Here is a 22,218-nt window from a genome sequence, read left to right on the forward strand (position 1 = left end):
AGTGATATGATAAACTAATATTTCCATAGATGGCTACAATGGTATTTCTTATCCTATATGCTTTCAATAGGACACCTTACCACTCCCACATCAAAAACTGGAATCTTACGTGCCTTCCCCAAAAACCTGGTTGGTCCTTTGATTTGTTCTGATCAAAAAGAATGTGGCAGAAGTAAAGATATGTCACTTGTAAGATTCAAGTACCCCGACACCACCAGTGCTGTGAGGAAGCCCACTAGTCTCATGGAGAAAGGCCACATGGAACAGCACCAAGACATCAGATATGTAAGTCATGTCTTCTTACACCAGAAGACAAATGAAACTGAGAAAATGATCCCAGCTGAGGTTTGGTGAACAAAAGAACCAACCACCCAGCCAAAACCTTCTGGATTAAAGTAATAAAGTCCTGGCCAAAGTCTAGCTCACAGTGAACTCACTGAGCATGCAGACCCATCTAAGAGTCCCTCTCAAAATCCTGGGTTTAAAATTAGAATATATATTTGTTAGTTAGAATAACCCCATATGGGTCCATGACCTATGTGATAATAGCTGTAAGTAGTGGGAAAAGCCAAGTGGAAGCCTCTGAAATAGCCCACTTCCTATGCCCCAGAAGAAGATAGTAAATAAAAGGTCATATTGCTTCCATACAGGCAAAGGACAGCAAAGACTAGGGTGTCCAATGAAAACTTACAGTATTTAATAGTGAGGTCTCTACCATAGACTGTCCTCCTAAAGTACACATATCCTTAAAAAAAAAAATGCCTGCAGACTGCCACAAACTTAACCAAATCCTAACGAATAGTCTCAACATAACATTGTTGCTAGAACTGAGTAAGCCTCGGGTATTTATTTGGTGAATACATTTGTTTACCATTTCCATTACAAAAGATCATCAGAAACAGTCTGCATTCATATAGGACAATATTAACTTACAATTTTTCCTTAGGGCTATTTTAACATTCTCACTCTCACTTGATCTTAGCCAAAAGGCCGAGAAGCGGATTAACTCTCTCACTCTCTACCATAACACAACGTGAAAACATCTAGACCTTCTTACCCATAAATAGTTGGTATCTTGCTGAATGTACACAATGAACAAGAGAATGACCAAAAGGAGGCCGGTAACCCTGGAGTCCTTGGTAACACACTCATACTTCAGAAAGTGGGCAATAAACTCTATGAGGAATCAAAGAACTATCACTTTGATGTTTTGGGAGGTGCAGTGATCAGGAGCATTTCAGAATATCTCCTATTGACAGAATGTTGGAGCTTCAACATTAAGATAGATTGGACTTACCTTCCACCATAATCAACTAAAACTAAAAATAAATATATGAAATCATATTTTTCATGAGATAAGACACCAGGCAACAGAAGACAATTTAACACCTGAGAGAAGAGAAACAAATGTGATGATTCAAAGAATGCTAACTTACTGCTTGCCAGTATCTTTAGTTGACGAAAAGGAAGAGGCAATCTAGAAAGCAGAAACTGGATAGAGTTTGCAGAATACAAGAGAGCATGTTGCACCGGTAACGTATATTCCAGAAACCTACTGAAGGCGCTCATCAAGTCTTCAGTTGCATACAGATCATTCCATAACGTGGGGGAAGAAAAACAAAAACCAGGCACCTGGGCGGCTCAGTTGGTTGGGCATCTGCCTTCGGTGCAGGTCCTGATCCCAGAGTCCTGGGACCAAGTCCCATATCAGGATCCTTGCTCAGCAGGGAGCCTGCTTCTCCCTCTGCCTGCTCTGCCTGTTCTGCCTACAGCTCTCTGTGCCTTTGCTCTCTTTCTGACAAATAAATAAATTAAAAACAACAACAACAACAAAAAGAGGCAAAGTAGTCAGGGAAAGAACTATATTACAGAATGAAGTAAGTCCTCAAGCAGGAATGATTTTTTTCCCCTGGATGACAAGAGCAGTATCTAGAGACGTTTGGGATTGTCACAACTTAGCACAGAGGCAGGGTGCTGGTGCCACCAGCATCAAGTGACTAGAATCCAAAGATGCTGGTAAACATCCTCTGATGCACAAGACAAGGACCCGGACTAAAGGATTATCTGGGCCAAATGTTCATAGCGCTGAGGTTTAAAAACCCTGGATCAGAGGGAACATATACCTAAAACTCACACAGGGCCATGAAGAGTTACTATTTCCATCAGGCAGACTAGAAAATCTCATAATCCATAGTGTGTTTATCTGAGTACTCAGAAGGTTCTGGACTAATACTGGGGCAAAATTAAATAGAAATTTGGCACTATTTAACACAGCTCAAAAAAAGGCCCAAAAGGATCAAATAATTTCCAAGTCACTTACCTGTGTCCCAGAACAACGCTGAGTAATATTTACAAAAAATATGAAAACCCCAGTACATAAAAAGGTAAAGATCACGATATCTGCTATTCAATCAAAAATTACCAGGCATGCAAAGGAGGAGGAAAAAATGACTCATAATGAGGAGAAAAATCAATTATAACCAATTTACCAATTACACAGATAACAGAATGAATAAGAAAAAAACATTTAAAGCTTACTAAAATTATATTCCATATATTCAGGAAGATAAAGAAAAGATTAATAAGCATGTAAGAAGGGACATTAAAAAAATTTCAGAGATGAAAACAGTATCTGAGATGTACAATACACTAGATGGGATTATCAGCACAATCAGACTTTGCAGAGAAGAGGTTAATAAACTTGAATACACAAGAACAGAAAGCAAAAAGAAAACAGAAAGATATGGGAAAAAAACTTGAACAGAGCACTAATGAATTGTGGAAAAACTTCAAGCAGCCTAACAAAAGTGTAACTGGAGTCATTTCGAGGCAGAGGGAGAACAAAAGGGAAAAACTGAATTATGGAAAATATTCCCTTTTTGATAACTATAAACTTACACATCCAGGAAGTTCAATAAACCCCAAGCACAAGAAATACTAAGAAAACAGCATCAAAGCACCTTAAGATCAAATTGCTTTAAAAAAATGAAGACAAAACTGTAAAAGCAGCTCAAGAAACAAGATAAATTACATAAACAAAGATTAGAATTATAGCAGGCTTCTCGTCAGAAACAATGCAGTCCAGACAACTATTGTAGTAAATCTTAAAAGTCAAAAAAGAAAAACAATTATCAACCTAGAATTCTACTGCCAACCAAAACAGCCTTCAAAAACAAAAGGAAAGTAATTTTCACATATATGAAGTCTGAATGAATTAATCACCTGCAGACCTGCCTTATAAAAGAAACGTTAAGTCTTTCATAAAGGAGGAAAAACCAATACCAGATGGAAATTTGAAACTACACAAATAAATAAAGAGAACTGAAAATGGAAACTACATGGGAAAATATAAACCTTTTTTCTAATTATTTAAACAATAATCAACAGATTAAAAAGCACTAGCAAAAGGGGAACTTGGGTGGCTCAGTCGGTAGGGCATGCCAGACTTTTGGTCTGCTATGGTCATGATCTTGGGGTGATGGGATGGATCCCTGATATCCATGTTGGGCTCTGAGCTCAGCATAGATTCTGCCAGGGATTCTTTGCCTCCCACCTCCCACTCCTAGTGAGTGCACACGTGCTCTAATAAGTAAAATCTTAAATAAATAAAAAGCATTAACAAAAATGTGTGAGAGGGGACGCCTGGGTGGCTCAGTTGGTTAAGCAGCTGCCTTCGGCTCGGGTCATGATCCCAGCGTCCTGGGATCGAGTCCCGCATCGGGCTCCTTGCTCAGCGGGGAGCCTGCTTCTCCCTCTGCCTCTGCCTGCCTCTCTGTCTGCCTGTGCTCGCTTTCGCTCGTGTTCTCTCTGACAAATAAATAAATAAAATCTTTAAAAAAAAAAAAAAATGTGTGAGAGTTTCCACTATGCATACACCTGAAGGGTATCTCAGTAAGAGCACAAAGGATGGAGGTAAAAATGGCAATACACTCTTGTAAGGTTCTTAGACTCCATGTGAAGTTCTATAATCTCACTTGAAGACAGACTGGGATAAACAGAAAATGTATACTATAAATGTTAATAAACCTCATATTTTGTAGATTTTCTTGTATTCTCTCTCTATAAAACACCCTGTGAATGAGAACAATTATTAGTTCTTCTTTTCCAGTCTTGAGTCCTTTTTTCCTTTCTCTCCTATTCCTTAAAGCTGTGGCCATACACACATAGTTGCTTGGGCCCCACCCTTTACATTGAAAGTCATCAGAACCTGGCGAGACACCTACAAAATGCCTATTCTATGGATATGTGCAATTTATTTCTGACATAAAGCTAACTTTTAGTGGCAAGCAAGTTAGAACTCCCATAATGTGACCTACCAAATGAGGATAGGCTAGTGTCAAAAAGCCTCACCAGAATTTTCTGAGATTCTCAACTAAATTTATGTCCTACAATTTCTACTGTTTTCAATTCAGAGGACATTTTGGGAACAACATCAATAATGCCATTAATATCTGACAAAGAATCTGGAATTCACTTCTCAATTTTAAACTCTAAGCAAGAATATAATTCACAAGTTTTGAAATACATGTTTCTTCAGTTCTCTGCTTAAAGACAGCCTGACGAAGTTTATCAATTTTAGATTCTAAAAGCCCTTCTTCGAATATTGAAATAGCAGTTTTTACTGCTAATCGTCTTCAATCTTATTTCAGAGGGACAATTTGGCCAAATGAACATGTAGTTCTCCAACAACATCTATAAATGCTGACTCTTGGACCCAAATACAAATATTAGCATTATTTCTATCGGGGTGGCAAACCTTTTCTATAAAATGTGAGAAAGTAAATATTCTAGGCTTTTTAGGTCATACAATTTTTGTCACAACTATTTAACTTTTCCTTTTGGCATGAAAACCATAAAAATGTAGGTAAATGAATGGGTGTGGCTGCATTCCAATAGAGTCTTATTTACAGAATAGTTGGTAGGCTAATTTGGACTCCAGGCCATATTCTGCCAACTACTAAAATATAGCGGTCAAAAATATCCACAAAGGAAGTCAAGCCATGAATGAACTCCTCTTTGGAAACTACTTCAGTGTATGAATTTTGGTGGAAGCTGAAAACACCAGATTTTCATTCTTCCAACCTCACATAAAACTAGGGCGTGGGCAAATGATCCAAGTGCTACTAATGAGACACACATGTCCCAAAATTTGAACACAGGGAAACCAACAAGAACTGCACAGAATCTATGCTGGCAGTTAGCAGTAACATCAGGGTGAGTCAACATATGCAGTATACAGTGTAGGTGGTCAACAGTCCAAGTAGTGGACTGCTTGTGCTAGACATATGACCATGTTTGTCTAGCCCCAAGTCTACTTCTCCAGTAATCCCAGCAATTCTGTAGCTACCAAGTATCTTTTTATTCCTTTTCTTTAAAGTGGACAGAACTGGGCTCTGTTTCATTTAAGTTTACAACCCCTACAGACCCTCAGACCAGCACCATCATGTGGGAATGCAAATTCTCAGGCCCCATTCCAGACTTAATCAGAATCTCTGGTATAGTTCCAGCAATTTATGGTTTAATTAAGGGTTCTAGGTAGTTCTGATGCATACTAAAGTTTGACAACCACTGGCCAGGAAGGATTATGCCACTCTGTTATTTGGCTGATAACATATTAATGAAAAAGGGAATTCATCACTGAGATGCCTAGTAAGTCCTGGTCCCTACAATGTACCTGGTTTGAGGGTCATAAGATGCTAAGCACTCATGAAAGAACAGAAAAGACCTCCCAGAACAAAAGCCGGATTGTAGTAGTAAACTGGCTAATTCTCCCACATGATGCGGGTGGTTATGGTATTTTGTTTAAATGGGACACCAAGTAGTTGCTGACTGTGTAAAGCTGGCCTTAGGGGTTTCTTGTAGGTTTTTGTGTTTTGTCTTAAGCAGGCTCCACACCCAGTGTAGGGCTCAAACTCATAGCCCTGATGTCAAGAGTTGCATGCTCTACCAGCTGAGCCAGGCATGCACCCTGGTTTCTCGCAGTTTTTGTACCAACTATTTCTGAGACAGGCTTGTGGTAGTATTATTAGGCTTGCTATGCCCAAGATCAATAAAAGCTATTCTAGAAAGCCAAAACAAACACACAAAACTTGACAGAGACAGGCCTTAAATCTTATAGATACTTGTTGGTAGTTAAAAATGTAAAAGGTACATTCAAGTATTAATCATTTACACCGTGTGCACTTAAAAGCTGCCCTACAGAGCCTGAAAGAGGGAATAAGGAAAATGGAAAAACTAGGAAGTCAGGACATTTCAGATCAGCAACATTCTGTTCCGATTCTCAACAGAATGAGCCACCTGTTCTGAAACTTCAACAATGTGCTACAGAAATTAACCAGAGGCATTAGAATAACAAATACCAGCTCTGGGTTAAAGAATAAAATAATGGGTCCACCTGGGCAAAAAAATGGTGAGGAAGCAGTGATGACTCAGATCCTAAAACAGATCAACCATACCCTCTCAGCCAGTTATGTGAGTAAAGGTGGGCAAGCTGAGGCGGGTGGTAATGCGGCCATCCTACAACAAAGCAGCTACCTTTTTACATCTTTCAAATATTCCAAACCTAATGAATTCACTCTAGGTACATCCCACTGGTTCAATTTTAAGTGAAATATTCTTATTTGCAGCGCTGTATGAGGAATTAACGATCCCTTTAAGTATACCTTCTAATTAAGGAGATTGTGCCAAAGCAGTGTGCTGCTCCTGGAGTAATGCCATCTTCCAATTCTACTGATGGCCATTCCACACATACTTAGAAACCCAACCAAAACTTAGAAAACTTAGAATGCAATGCTTAAGAAACTGTATTTTTCTGTTTCTTCAACTCTAAAACTAATGAATTTCTTATCTTATGATTAACTCACCACATGCAACTTTCAATACAACATCAATTATTTAAAATACTCATTAATGAATATATTTTACTCAATTATCTTCTACACCTGGAAAGCAAGTATATCCCTAGAATGTTAACAATGAAAAATCCCTCGGGTGAATTCTAAGAGCAGTATAGATTCAATTCCAAAATATATATATTCTGCAGCTACAGGTCTAAACATAAAAACTTACAGTGAAGAATCCTCTACAAATCAATGTTTGAAGACAGAATAACCACGTAGTTAAAAACCTGGGAATCTGGAGTTAACCTGGGTTCAAATTATGCCTTTATCAGTTACTAACCAATAATCCTGGATTATTTGCTTAATGTTTATTGTCTGTATAAAAGGAATGATAAAATCCCTCCTTTTGAACATTTTATGTTCAAAGGTAAATGTTAAGTGTGTAACACAGGGACTATCACATGATGAACAGTTAACAATTAGCATTATGCCTTTATATATAGGTATGCATTATAAATTACAAAATAATAATTAAATTACATTCAGCACACTATGAAAGCTATTTTGAATGTTTTTGACAACAGCTCCAAGCTAACAACATTATACATTAAACATAGAATTCTATTCCACTGGTTTTCTCATCCATGTGGTCTAAATACAGTCTGCAAAATACCAATAAAGAGCTATACAACACTTACCACACCTGGAACTCAGCCCCTCGTTTCCAAAATACCATTTCCTAGTAAAAGAACCAGGTTCCTTGGGTAAGTGACTGACTGCACAGAAAGTACAAGCCTGGAACATCTTTTTGTGCCAGAAAGAGATGACTTAAAGACTAATTGGGTCATGTCAAAAGGACATAGGAGAGGACTTTGAAAGGGCTCTACTGGCTAAATTTGGCATAATCTAGTAATAAAAAAAAAAAGAATGAAAATATTAAAAATACAAAAATAATCCTTGAAAAAGTCATTTAAAAGAGGAGGAGGAGGACAGGGAAAGGTGAGAAAGTTCTTCTATAGAAAAACCAGCTATTATATAATTGTAGGAGAAATATACAATTAGAAAATTATCACTTTGTAACAGCAAAGTAATAGCTGATTAAGCAAAGATTATCAACATGCTAATAAAGCCAATGGGTCCAACACTGTTGAAAGACAAGATATCTACCCTTTGGCAAAGTATCATCTCAAGGACACTTCTAACTTACAGCACTGTACCTTTTAAACAAAGAGATACAGGTAAGCAAATTTAGCATCCCCCATAATGGAAAGAACTGGTAATGTGTCCTCTGATGTGACAATATTCAAAGTCCAGAACATCATGGAGAGCCTGGCTGGCTCAGTCAGAAGACATACGACTCAATCCCAGGTTGTGAGTTCAACCCCCAGGTTGAGTGTAGAGATTACTTCAGAATAAATAAATAAGCTTAAAAAAACACAGTTCAAGAAAATAATTTCACCTAAATCTCATCATGAAAAAATAATTTCACCTAACTCTCACCATGAAACCAAATTATGAAACATTCTACAAGACAAACTGGCCAGATTCTTCTATAAGTCATGTTTATGAAAGAAAGAAAAAGGCAGGAGAACTGTTCTCTATTAAAGACAACTAGGGGGCACCTGGCAGCATGTAACTCTTGATCTCAGGGTTGTGAGTTCAAGCCCCACATCGGGTGTACAGATTACTTGAATAAAATTTTAAAAATAAAGAAGACTAAAGAAACCCAACAATCAAATGCAATGTTCCCTGACTTGATCCTAGACTGTGAAATATAAGAGACATCTTAAACATACTGTGAGGGGTGAACTGTTACCAGGTCTGCAGTTTACTTTCAAATGGTTTAGCAAAATAAAGTATATGCAAGAGAGGAGGACCTAAGATAAATATGGCAAAATATTGCTCAGGGTGAAGAGTATATAATACAGGATCAAAAAAGGGAGATACTATTCTTCCCATGTTTCTGTATTTTGAATTTCTCAAAATAGAAAGATAGGTGTGGGGAGAAAACATGACTCTTTCCTGTTTATTCCACACGGTGACAGACATTTCTAGTTTTCCCTAAACTTCAAGTCTCATTTAATGATCTGTGTTCTTTTTTTCATTACCTTTTGCTATGCATCCCCAATTATCACCATACACAAATCTGTGTCTATGACACAGTGCATCCAGGAATGTTTTCTGGAAAAGATGACCTCATTCCATGAGTATATTAGAATTTAGTCTTTTAGAATTAGAAATTTAGTCTAAATTAGAATTTAGTCTACACATTTGGATATACATTTCTTTTCTTTTCTTTTTTAAAGATTTTATTTATTTGACAGAAATCACAAATAGGCAGAGAGGCAAGCAGAGAGAGAGGAAGGGAAGCAGGCTCCCTGTCGAACAGAAAGCCCGATGCAGAGCTCGATCCTGGACCCTGGGATCATGACCTGAGCTGAAGGCAAAGGCCCCAAACCAATGAGCCACCCAGGCGCCCCCCGGTATACATTTCTTAAAGCAAACTAGAACTTTTTATTTGTAGATTAAAATATGTTGCCTAACCAATTACCTGAACGTTAAATTTTATTAATAACTCTAACATTAAAAAGTTATAGCCTGAAATTTTTAAAAATGAAAATCCCAAACATTATGCTTAAAATTAGAACACCAACAATTAACCTCTGAAATAAGGTATCAAAAGATCAAGCATCTAATTACTTCTAAGTTCAAAGTTTAGGCTGAAGTTCACCTTTCTGATCCCACTATGTATCATGCAGCCACCCAAGATAAGCTAATTCTAAGTGTCACATGCACTTTTCAATCCTTACCTCTCTCCATAATTTTCTTTAATAGCATTGCTGACACATTCATCACTCATTCACTCCTCCCTAAAACTCTTTCCTCCGATCCCTTCTGTAATATGGTTCCCTCTGGGTTCCTGTCCCGATGGAAAACATTTAATAACTACAAGCACATACTGTGAAATTAGAACACCTAAGTTTGAATCTTGACTCCGCAGTTTCCTAGTTGTGTGAACTTCGACAAGTTAGTCTATGATTCGATTTCCCTGTATGTAAAAAGTGGATAACACCTTCTTTCAGGGTGTTTTGGAAGATTAAATGTGTATAAAGGTTTTTCTTTTTTTTTCTTCTCTTCTTTTTTTTTTTTTTTAAACAGTGACAGGCATCCCAGTAAGAACCACAGCATATGAATCTTGGCCATTCTTATTGCTATTATTACCTTTCTGCCCCAGGTGCTCCTGAGTCTCCTTCACAGGTTTTGCCTTATTAGACCTTTGAATGTTTACATATGTTCCCATAACTGTGACATCCATCATTTCTTCACTAGAGACACTCTACCACCAGTAAAATCCTCCACATTCATAGTTTGAACTACCATATACATGTTCATGACACCCATATTTCTATTTCTAGCCCAGAGCTCTCTAGCAAAACTTACAATGTAAACATTCCACAGCATAATGAACACTTAACACCTGAGCAATCCATCAGCATCTCAAGTGCAATAAATGCAAAGCTAAACTCAATATTTATACTATTGGCTGTGTCTTCCTCCGAGGTTCCCTGTTTTACGTGATACACTCTTGTTCAATGATTCTGGCTAGAAATTTGTCAATTCTATTGCATAAATATCTCTGTTCACCGTCCCATCTGGAACAATTGGGGAATTTATTATTTCTCACTGGGTAAATGAGCCTAATTGCATTTAAGTCTGACACCCTGTAATTCATTCTTCATAGTCCTGTCAGAGTTATCTTTCCAAAAAGCAAATACAAACTTCTTAACAAAGAGAAACCAGTCCTTTATGATCTGGATCCTGGCCATGCCTCCAGTGTCTTATCTTGTACTACTTACCTACCCAGGGAACTTGCATGTTTGTGCCAAGCACGTGTTGTAGCCTTGACAAATACTGTTCCTTTTTCGGTAAATACATACTATCCCTTCTTAACCTAACATTTGTATATTCTAATCTATGCTGAAGTCAGGATTCCCTTTTCTAAAACAGCATGAATGACACCTGCCTACTCTTTACTCTTCTCTCTCCAAGTCCTCCTATGAACTCCTAAGGCCTCATTTTACAGCTATCACAGTACTTAACCAGGCGATATTTTAAACTATCTGTGTATTTGCCTATCTCCTTCCATATAGAAAGAACTTTAATCTTTTACCCTTGGCACTTTAAAAAAAGTACTTAAAAATACTTACCATACAAATATAATTAGGCACTCTTCCTCAAAAAAAAGTACATATTGAACTCTGCCTCATTTAAGCAGCTCATAAATACTTCAAACTTCAGTTGGCACTTTTGACACAAACTCTTTTGTTTAAAAAAAAAAAAAAAAAAAGGCCTTTTCCTATTAGTTGAATGCTTTTAAAAACCCAAAATGGAATATACTACCACCCTTTGAAAACAAAAGTTTAGGGGCGCCTGGGTGGCTCAGTGGGTTAAAGCTTCTGACTTCGGCTCAGGTCATGGTCCCAGAGTCCTGGGATCGAGCCCCGCATCGGGCTCTGCTCTGCTCTGCGGGGAGCCTGCTTCTCCACCTCTCTCTGCCTGCCTCTCTGCCTACTTGTGATCTCTGTCTGTCAAATAAATAAAATCTTTAAAAAAAAAAAAAAAGAAAAAAGAAAACAAAAGTTTAAGTTATAAAAACAGAATGGTGTAAGAAATCACTGACACAGATAACAAGCACACCTGTTTCCATCTTACATAAAACTTGAGAATTCTGTACCTCCATTACATTGACCCCTTCCATTAAATTTACATAGCACCTTTAAGTTCTGCATATAGTACAGGCAAGATAAAACAAGGCAAATTTATTCAGGAAAGCATTAGGCAACTGTAAAGATGACAAAAGTTCAAAGCTTAAAACATAACCTAAAGTTCACTGTTCTGCTATAGAGAAGGCAGTGGGGTGCTCGTAGACTGAGGAAGTTACTGATGAATCATGTGACCCCTGAGCAAGACATTTTACCTCTCATGAGTTCAGTTCCTTTATCTGTATGCAACTCTTATCACCAGCTCTTGACCTCGCCAGCTACAATATTTCTAGAAGCGCTATATATATGTTCACAAATACATGTTGGCAGTGTTGCTACTTTAACTACTTACTAAGTGTTCTGTCCAATAAGCCCCACTATCTCTGCCACATGACAAAGCCTAAAGCCCTCCAATTGTCAAAGGTTTAGTTTATAACAAAGTAGTGGAGAGTGTCTAATAGTGGAGAAAAAACAAACAGGCCGGTTAGGCCTCCATAATCTAATATTCTCAGTAAAGCAGTTCGTTCACTTTTTATTTACAGCAAGACCTCAGTTTAACAAGTCCAGGGTCAAGTCAAATAATAACCATAATGTCACAGAGCTCATAATCACTCTACCTCTTCCAAAGAAGAGGACTTTGTCACATAGTCAAGCTCATCATGCCTGGCTGCTCCTCACTCTTGTCCAATGCTCTCAGGGAAGTTCCTCACTCTCTCTCTTTTTTTTTTTTAATTTTTTTTTAAATAAACATATAATATATTTTTATCCCCAGGGGTACAGGTATGTGAATCACCAGGTTTACACACTTCAAAGCACTCACCATAGCACATACCCTCCCCAATGTCCATAACCCCACCCCCCTTCCCCCAGCCCCCCTCCCCCCAGCAACCCTCAGTTTGTTTTGTGAGATTAAGAGTCACTTACGGTTTGTCTCCCTCCCAATCCCATCTTGTTTCATTTATTCTTCTCCTACCCCCTTAACCCCCCATGTTGCATCTCCACTTCCTCATATCAGGGAGATCATATGATAGTTGTCTTTCTCCACTTGACTTATTTCGCTAAGCATGATACCCTCTAGTTCCATCCATGTTGTTGCAAATGGCAAGATTTCATTTCTTTTGATGGCTGCATAGTATTCCATTGTGTATATATACCACCTCTTCTTTATCTATTCATCTGTTGATGGACATTTAGGTTCTTTCCATAGTTTGGCTATTGTGGACATTGCTACTATAAACATTCGGGTGCACGTGCCCCTTCAGATCACTACGTTTGTATCTTTAGGGTAAATACCCAGTAGTGCAATTGCTGGGTCATAGGGGAGCTCTATTTTCAACTTTTTGAGGAACCTCCATGCTGTTTTCCAGAGTGGCTGCACCAGCTTGCATTCCCACCAACAGTGTAGGAGGGTTCCCCTTTCTCCGCATCCTCGCCAACATCTGTCATTTCCTGACTTGTTAATTTTAGCCATTCTGACTGGTGTGACGTGATATCTCATTGTGGTTTTAATTTGTATTTCTCTGATATGGAGCACTTTTTCATGTGTCTGTTCGCCATCTGGATGTCTTCTTTGCAGAAATGTCTGTTCATGTCTTCTGCCCATTTCTTGATTGGATTATTTGTTCTTTGGGTGTTAAGTTTGCTAAGCTCTTTATAGATTTTGGACACTAGCCCTTTATCTGATATGTCATTTGCAAATATCTTCTCCCATTCTGTCAGTTGTCTTTTGGTTTTGTTAACTGTTTACTTTGCTGTGCAAAAGCTTTTGATCTTGATAAAATCCCAATAGTTCATTTTTGCCCTTACTTCCCTTGCCTTTAGCGATGTTCCTAGGAAGATGTTGCTGCAGCTGAGGTCGAAGAGTTGCTGCCTGTGTTCTCCTCAAGGATTTTGATGGATTCCTTTCGCACATTGAGGTCCTTCATCCATTTTGAGTCTATTTTCGTGTATGGTGTAAGGGAATGGCCCAATTTCATTTTTCTGCATGTGACTGTCCCAATTTTCCCAACACCATTTATTGAAGAGGCTGTCTTTTTTCCATTGGACATTCTTTCCTGCTTTGTCGAAGATTAGTTGACCATAGAGCTGAGGATCTATTTCTGGGCTCTCTATTCTGTTCCATTGATCTATGTGTCTCCTCACTCTCTTTAAAACAAAATTTTACAGTGCCCAAACTCCTGAATGGCTACAGTTTTCTTCTCAAGGAGGAAATCTCTAATACATGTAAAATGAGGTGCCTAGAAGAGATTCTGCCTAATGAAGGCCCCATCCAGTATCCAGCTGAGTTTACAAATGAAGGCCACAGGGCCCCACAAGCATAAATAAGTTCTTTTACTTTCCAAAAACCCTCTGAATGTGCATCTGCTGTAGAAAAGCACAAGAGAATCTTTGTTCTGCCACCCTTAGGGATGTGCACAGTGACTCACTCAAAAATGATTCCAAGTACAATGGTGTGCTTTCGCCAAATGAGAAAAAACCTCTACAAGTCTACATTTAAGGATATTCTAAATTCTGAAATAGATTAAGGACTATAAAAAAACATCTTACATTCTTATAGTCCTAGCTCCCTCTTCAACTTTTCACAACAAAAATAAGCTATTTTAATACCTTTTTCTGACTGTAAAAAGGTAATTATATTAGCACCTAGCTAAGGATGTAATTTTTGCCCAGGAAAAGTTTTAAGTCATCTGGTTAAAATCACATGAGAAATTAACACCGATATTTATCTGCATTTCTCTCAGATGTGTCTCCTACACACGTGTTTTCCGTAAATGTATTTTAAAAACCATACAAAAAAGGAGTTGGTTTCACGGTATGACTACGTTTCTTCTATCTGTATTATTTATAAAGAACTACCAGGTAAAATAGTCTCTATGGCAACTGTACTTTATTCATATTTTATTTAGAGAGTATTATTAATAGCAAATTTGGCCTTTTTTGTCAAACTTCATCAGTCTTTTAATCCTAGCACTTCAAATATTACACCAGTAGAAACCACCACTAGAAGAGGAGGGAAACAGTATTTTTCACCTTCCTTTTCTTCTTAAAGTCATTTATAAATATGTGTATACCTATGGGTTCCAAGTACTGCATCCTATGCACTGGACATTAGAATACTTTGTCTTCAAGGAGTTCATATTCCAACCACATACACAAACATGCAAGTAATCATAACACAGCAGTTACTGTGGTGAAGGAAGATATGAAGTCTCCTGGGAACACTGAGAAGTGGAAAAGTAAGGAAATCTTCAATTTGCAGGTAAGCACTCTAGATGACACTTCAGTGAGGAGACTGAACTTGCCAAGTTAGAGGATGGCTTTCCAGTCAAAGGAAATGGCAAGCTAACAAATATGCTACCACTTATTGAGTGTTTATTATGACAGGCACTTGCTAAATATTTATTCCACACAATAATCCCCAAATGATATTTGGTCTTAGAGATATTAGGCAGCTTGCCCAGGATCATTCAAAGTCTCAGTGCTAGAGCCTACACATTAGTTTGAAGTAGTCTTGCCCAAGCGCAAAACCCAAGGCTATAAATACTGCTATAACCATATTTTCCCAACCTGTATAAAGCATAGAGAGAAGAGAATTTGACACAATGGACAATGCTTCTCACCTCTGTCTGTGTATCAGAACTATCTAAAAAGCCCTCTATAAGTACTAATGCTTAACACTCCATTCCAAAAGGTTCTAACCCAAGAGACAAAGAGTGGGCATAGACATTTTTTTTTTTTAAAGTTCCCTACATTGAGAGAGATAGCTTAGAAGGAGAAGTAAGGTGTTTCAATATTTTAAGTAGTTAAAATGCACGTCTTTGGAGGTGGGGATGATGAGGCGAGAGTGCCAGGCAGAAGATCATGGAGGACTTTACCTCTCTATACAGATTCACAAAAAGTACTTGTTGCCTTTGCTTCCTTAAGTCTTATTCTCTCTTCAACCCACCTCAATCAGGATCTTTATTAGTCTAGTGAAATCATCCTAACAGACACAATACAAAGAATTTATCAGTCCTCCCTCTTCTTGAACTCTCAAAAGTATCCGACATTAGTGATTAGGGATTTCTCTCTGAAATGCCCTCCTGTAGCAGCACTCTTCTATTCTCATCCTATCTCTTTAACAATTTCTTTTCACTCTCTTTTCCAGGTTTCTTATCTTTGTCCCATCCCTTTAATAGCGGAACACCTAAAAGGGCTGTCCTATCCTCATATCGCTTTTTCCCCTTGTCATTCCTATCAATCTCATGACCTTGCCTATAACCCACATGCTGTACAGAATCTCAGACCCACAGCCTGGTTTAACCTGAAGCTGTAATTTCTTAGAGAACATCATTACTTGCATCCCCTGCATGGAGTCTAAAACCACTTCCAAAATTTAATCTCTTCCCACCCTAATTCTGCTTAATAATGCACTCTTAACCAGGCAGCTACCCAAATCAACAATCTAGAAATCATCTAAACTGCTCTGTGCTTGCACCCAGTCAAAACCTGTTTCCAACAAGCAAAAGACAGAAAGCCAGACTTAACCTGAAACTTGTGAGGAACGTAAGGGCAGGGTGTATAGTTGGCCTTAAATGTAGCTTCTGAGGTTGAGAAGCAATTATCTCAAAAGTAGGTTTGGACAAAGTGGAGCAGACAATTCAAAAGGGTAGCCAAAAGGGTGAATTAGGATAAAAAGGATAGGCAGATGGAGATCAAGGAAATCACCAAGAGGGGTGATTCTAAGTCCAGTCCAGAGGTAAAACACAAAAAAACAAGCCCTCTTGGTTGCTACAAAGAATATACAGTGTATGATTGCATTCAAATGAAGTTCAAAAGTAGGCAGAACACATTTATGGTTTAAAAAAAATTTTTCGGGGCACCTGGGTGGCTCAGTGGATTAAAGCCTCTGCCTTCAGCTCAGGTCATGATCTCAGGGTCCTGGGATCGAGCCCCACGTCAGGCTCTCTACTCAGTGGGGAGCCTGCTTCCTCCTCTCTCTCTCTGCCTGCCTGTCTACTTGTGGTCTCTGTCTGCCAAATAAATAAAAATCTTCAAAAAAAATTTTTTTTTCCTCTTGGAAAGGGTACTGATTGGGAAGGGCAAAGGGGGAGTTTCTGGAGAGGTGATAGTATTTCATACCCTGATTTGAGTGGTAACTAAATAGAACTATAAAAACTAAGCTGACCATCTAGTTAGGATGTATGGATTTCACCGTTGTGTGTGTTATAGTCCATTTCAAACTTTAATGAAAAAGCCTGGTGGGAGGCAGATACTCCCAATTCCAATCAGTGAACACTTGGGCCAATTCTAACTCCTCACTATCTTATTATCCTACAGGAAACTGCCTTATCTCACACTTGAACTGCTTTGTTTCCTATAACCAGAACCCTATCTCCTGGTTTTCCTGTGATCCTCATATAATCATTAATAATCTTCTCTTTCATTCATAAATGTATCCTGGTTTAGAGAAAATACATGTTTACCCTACCTATAAGCCTTTCTGCTTTTGTTATACTGCCCCAACTCCTCCCCAATATATCTTCAACAACACCCACAGAGTAAATCTGTAAATCTGACCTTATTTTCAGGCTTTAAACCTTCCAATGTTTCTCCTTTATTCATAAAATCAGGTTCAAATCCTTGAAATGATTCAACCCTGCTAGTATTATATCCAGCTAGTATATCCATTTAACCCCCAGACACCATACACAGTATTTTGCAAAGTTTATTATCACATCCCTCCCAAAGAGCATTTTTAGACATTTTTTCTGAAATGCTGCCCCACCCTCAATTAAATACTAAGAAATAAGATTCTGCCAGGCAGAACTGAGTTTTTTAAGGCTACAAACCATTAACAAGGTCTAAGATTTTTTTCACTACTCCCCTAAAAAATAATTTTTGTAGGGCACGTGGGTGGCTCAGTTGGTCAGTTAAGCTTCCAACTCTTGATTTTTGGCTTAGGTCATGATATCGGGGTCATATAGGGCTCCCCAATCAGAGCGGAGTCTGCTCCTTCCCTTGCATGAGCACACATACTTTCTCTCAAATAAGTAAATAAATACATCTCTAAAAAAATAGTAATAATGTGTATTCCTTTGGGGATAATATCACCTCACCGAGAGGCTTCCTGTTCCACACATAAACTTCTTCACTCTTCTTGCTCTCTGCCCAGAATGACTTCCCTTCTAGATGTTGTCCACACAACTATTTACCATGTTTAAGATTCCATTAACTGCTCGTCAAAATTTCTCCTTTTCCCACTTGCAGTCCAAAGTATCCCATCCATACTTTTGCCACTAATAACCTTAACATTTTACTAATGTTTCCTTGACCATCTCCTAACTCACTGAATAGGGACCATATCCAACTTCTTTCCACAAAAACAATGTATTTTGTGTCTGACATATTAAATGAAAGGGCATATTAATGTTATTACATAGGTGAGATAACAATACAACTCATTTATCTCAGACAGCCCCTCTTTAACGTGTTATTTTGACATAAATACTAATGGTATCTCTTTTAACTCGCAAAAATGATTTGGATAGCTTATACTGGTAACTTATCTAGGCAGTGGGCAATTCTTATCAAGAGTGAAAAATGGTGAGATGTATAAAATAAATAAAATGACTCAAGTACAAAAGTCAAAGATAAAACGATATAAGGGCATGAACTACGGTAGCAGAGCACAGGAAAAAAAGGTAGACAGAGATTCAGGACATAAAAATTTAGTGGTCAGTTGGACAGAGAAAAGATTATCAGGGAGAACCCAGAGTCGGAACATGAATTTCTAGCCTGAGCAACAAAATATTCTGTTTTTTGAGGCTTCAATTTAGGACTAGTGATTAAAGAACCTGGAGGACAACTTAATTAATATATGGATCAAAAGCACATGAAAGTTGGGTAAGAAGGACCAAGTGTCAGTCTATCAATACTAAAGGAAGCCAAGTTGCTGAATGAGGCCTCCCAGGAGGTACAAAATCAACAGTTCCATCAATAGAAACTATTATATTTTAACAGGAGGACCATCAAAATGAATTCTAGGGCGCCTGGGTGGCTCAGTGGGTTAAGCCGCTGCCTTCGGCTCAGGTCATGATCTCAGGGTCCTGGGATCCAGTTCCGCATCGGGATCTCTGCTCAGCAGGGAGCCTGCTTCCCTCTCTCTCTCTCTCTGCCTGCCTCTCCATCTACTTGTGATTTCTCTCTGTCAAACAAATAAATAAATAAATAAAAATCTTTAAATTAAAAAAAAAAATGAATTCTAAATTTTGTTTTAACACATTTATTCATTATTTAGTACATGCAAAGCACGATATTAAATACCTATGGAAATGAGAGGTAAGGAGCTCACTCTGAGGTAAAAAGAAAGGTGATCGACAAAGAACGGTGCTGCATACGGACTGAGCTGAGGAACGGCCAAATTCAAGACCTTAATTTTGACTGTAGTATCTTTAATTTGGCTAGAACTCAAAACAAGTACCTTAACAGCTTTCACTGATAAAGAGCTTCACAGAGTACCTAAGTCTAAAATTTTCCACTTAAAAAAAAATCTTTGCGAAGTGGAAAGGGTAACCAGAGAACTAGCTCAGAAAAGACAATGGGCTGTAAAGCTGGAATTATGAAGTCGGAGAAATAGCCAGAATGTAAAAACCATGTTAGAACATAGTTCTAAGTTGTATACTGTACAACACATTTCCATGTCTGGCTCAATTAGATTAAGTTTGAGATGACAGTTTCACGTAAGAGCAACAGATGGTTCAAAATAAAGGGACTCTTAGTTTTGTCCCAGAAACACAGAGAAAACTTCTATACTCATTATACAATGCAAATATCTCGTTACAAGATTATAAGACAGTGATTCTTAACCTATTTGTCTATTTTTTGATAATGCTTCACAACCACTAAGCATTCAAGAAATAATAAGTTGAATGTATTTTATCCTCTTCTATTACACACTTAATTCATTTGGCTTTTCTTTTCCTTGCACGGTTTGCTCCCACTCGTTCTCTTGTGGTGGTCTCTGCTCTTCTCCCCCGATGCTGTAGTAATCAAGTGTGCCATGAGGCTGTCTGTGGTCCTCTTCTCTTCTTTGTATACACTCACACCACCTTGGTAGTTTCATCTAGTCTCATGACTTGAAATACTGCCTTCCAGAGAAAGAATATAAAATTTCTATCTCCAGCCCAGCCCTCTCTACAGAAATACAAATTTGTATACGCAACTCCTTACTCGCCATTTCTAATAGACATTTCAAAACTTGACATATTCAAAACTGAATTCCGGATTTTCCCTCCCCAAACCTACTTCTCCACAGCAGCTTTCCCCCATCTCTTTGACGCCAGCTGAAACTATGATGTCAGCTGAAATTCTTTGATAACTCCAACACTGATTTTCAGGCCAAAAACCTTGAAACCCTGCTTGACACTTTTCTTTCCCCCAAAGCACATGGTTAATTCATTACCAAATTCTGTTGGCTAAACCTTCAAAATATTTCCCTTAATGATAACTTCTTACCACCTGCAATATTATCACTTCAGTCTAAGTTACAATCAGCTCTTCCCGACTTCAAAGTGACAACCTTCAACTGACGTGCCTGCTTCTTTTTACCCTTGCTCCCATAAAGTCTATTCTCAACCCAGCAAGCAACCAGGGGGCGCTTTTAAAAAAGTTAAGTAGGATAGTATCACTCCTCTGCTTCAAAATCTTCTGGTGACCCCCTCTTTCACACAAAATAAGAGTTAAGGAATTTCCAATGACTTACAAAGACCTTAATGATATACTCCCTCCTACACTATTACTGCCTCTCTGACTTCATCTCTTAAAAATCTCACCCTTGTTTACTCTCCTCCAGTCACATAACAGCTCCTTGCTACTCCTCGAATGCACCAGACATACCCTCATCTTGGAAGTGCATGACTATTCCCTCTATTTCAAATGCTTGCTCCATGTATCTCCAGAGCTAATTATATCACATGCAACAAGCCTTCAATCAAAAGTCATCTCAGAAATCACAACACTGTTCAACCAGTGTTGCAACCCAGCCCTTGCCCCTGTTTCCAATCCCCTTATTCTTTCTTAAATTAGCCATTATCACATTATTTAACTTACTTGGTTCTATTTTTCCCATCTCCCCCTTTGATCCTTCCATTAGAATGCCAAGCACCAGTAGGGCACGCCTGTTTTGTTCAATGATACATCCCAGTGCACAGAACAGTGCCTTGAATTTGTAAGATTTCAGTTAAGTGTTAAATGAAAATATAATAAAATTGTAAGAGTCCACTAAAAGAATAAAGGTCTCCTGAAAAGAGAAATGTAACTTGATGAAATTCTCACAAATAAATCAGCACTTCGATTCAGGTTACCACTTCTTTACACATACTTGGGTACTACAAACAAATTCTATACTCGCTGGATACCACTGCCAATAAATCAAGCAGTTACCATGTTATGCTGCTAGATCTCAGCACTCTAGACTGTATTGTGGGCAGTTGGTCAGCATTCCCTTAAACAATGCTGCTGTTCCAGTAAAACAAGGTGAGTACTTAACGCGGCACACATCTGCCAACATAATTTTCTTAATAGTTTAGAAAATCTTCTAAAACCAAAAAAAAAGAAACAAGAAACAAAGGAGAAGTATCTACTAAGACTCAAAAAGGGGCCATTCCAAAGTGGCTAATTAAGCTATTAAAGAGAAGTAAGATTTTCCTATTAAACTGTGAATCTATCATACATATTTAAAAGTAAAACCTACATTATAGATTGCAAGACTTGTGTAATAGTTTCTAATTATATAAAAACTACAGCAGATTCACCTGTGAAGGTGAAGACTTTCAATTAGCTCACAATGACTTTAAGAATCATCACAGGGAAATTAAAACACATGGGATAAAAAATGTAGGTCTCAAAATGAGGACTCTGGAAAGTGACAGAATTTGCCTTGTTTCCACTTAAAGATCAGGATCCCCAAAACAAAGTTGACTTTGTTTAACCACAGTTACACCTTGACTAATGTCATATCACAAAAGGTCAGCCCAAGTTACTGAGATCCACTATGCAAAGCACTATAAATCTGAAAAAAACCTCAAAAGTGGATTAAGCATGAACCAAAACATTTAATTTCATGTATTGCAACCATATACACGACAATCTAACAATCCCTTCACCGTCTTGTCAGTTATTGCTTTCTGGTTTAAGAAATATACCACTTATTACAGAACTACCCCAAATCAAGGAAAACCTCCCCCCAAATCTAAGCACCCTATAGGGCTATGCAAAGTTAACAAGGTGTCTGTTCCGTGACTGAAAATTAGCCTTGAGATCAAATGAAAATCATTTAAGCTGATGCCACTGATGCTAACTCAATAGAGCAAATTTTGGATCCACGCACAAAATACTGAAGAAATTCCTGCTGACAGTGTGAGAAAGTACCACCAGAACCGATCTTTAAATATGCATCACCCACCACCAGAATGCATCTGACTGGATGCAAAGTCTTAAGCTGATTTTGAAAACTTTCTTTCCTAGGCAACTTCAAAGACCTTTAAGAAAAGCTACTTTTTCATAATATGACTACTAACAATTTCTACTCCGTTTTTCTATCAACCTAGGGGCACTCTCACTCCGAGACCCACATT

General features: G+C 38.1%; 1 protein-coding gene across 6 annotated transcripts in view; it reads right to left on the reverse strand.

Annotated features, from left to right (window-relative positions):
- The window catches only part of RAPGEF6 (Rap guanine nucleotide exchange factor 6), a 196,650-nt gene that overhangs the window by 173,879 nt on the left and 553 nt on the right, over positions 1–22,218 (reverse strand). The gene's annotated exons all lie outside the window — the stretch shown is intronic.

This window comes from Mustela nigripes, chromosome 12 (genome assembly GCF_022355385.1).
Source record: "Mustela nigripes isolate SB6536 chromosome 12, MUSNIG.SB6536, whole genome shotgun sequence".
In the NCBI taxonomy this organism is placed as follows: Eukaryota; Metazoa; Chordata; class Mammalia; order Carnivora; family Mustelidae; genus Mustela; species Mustela nigripes.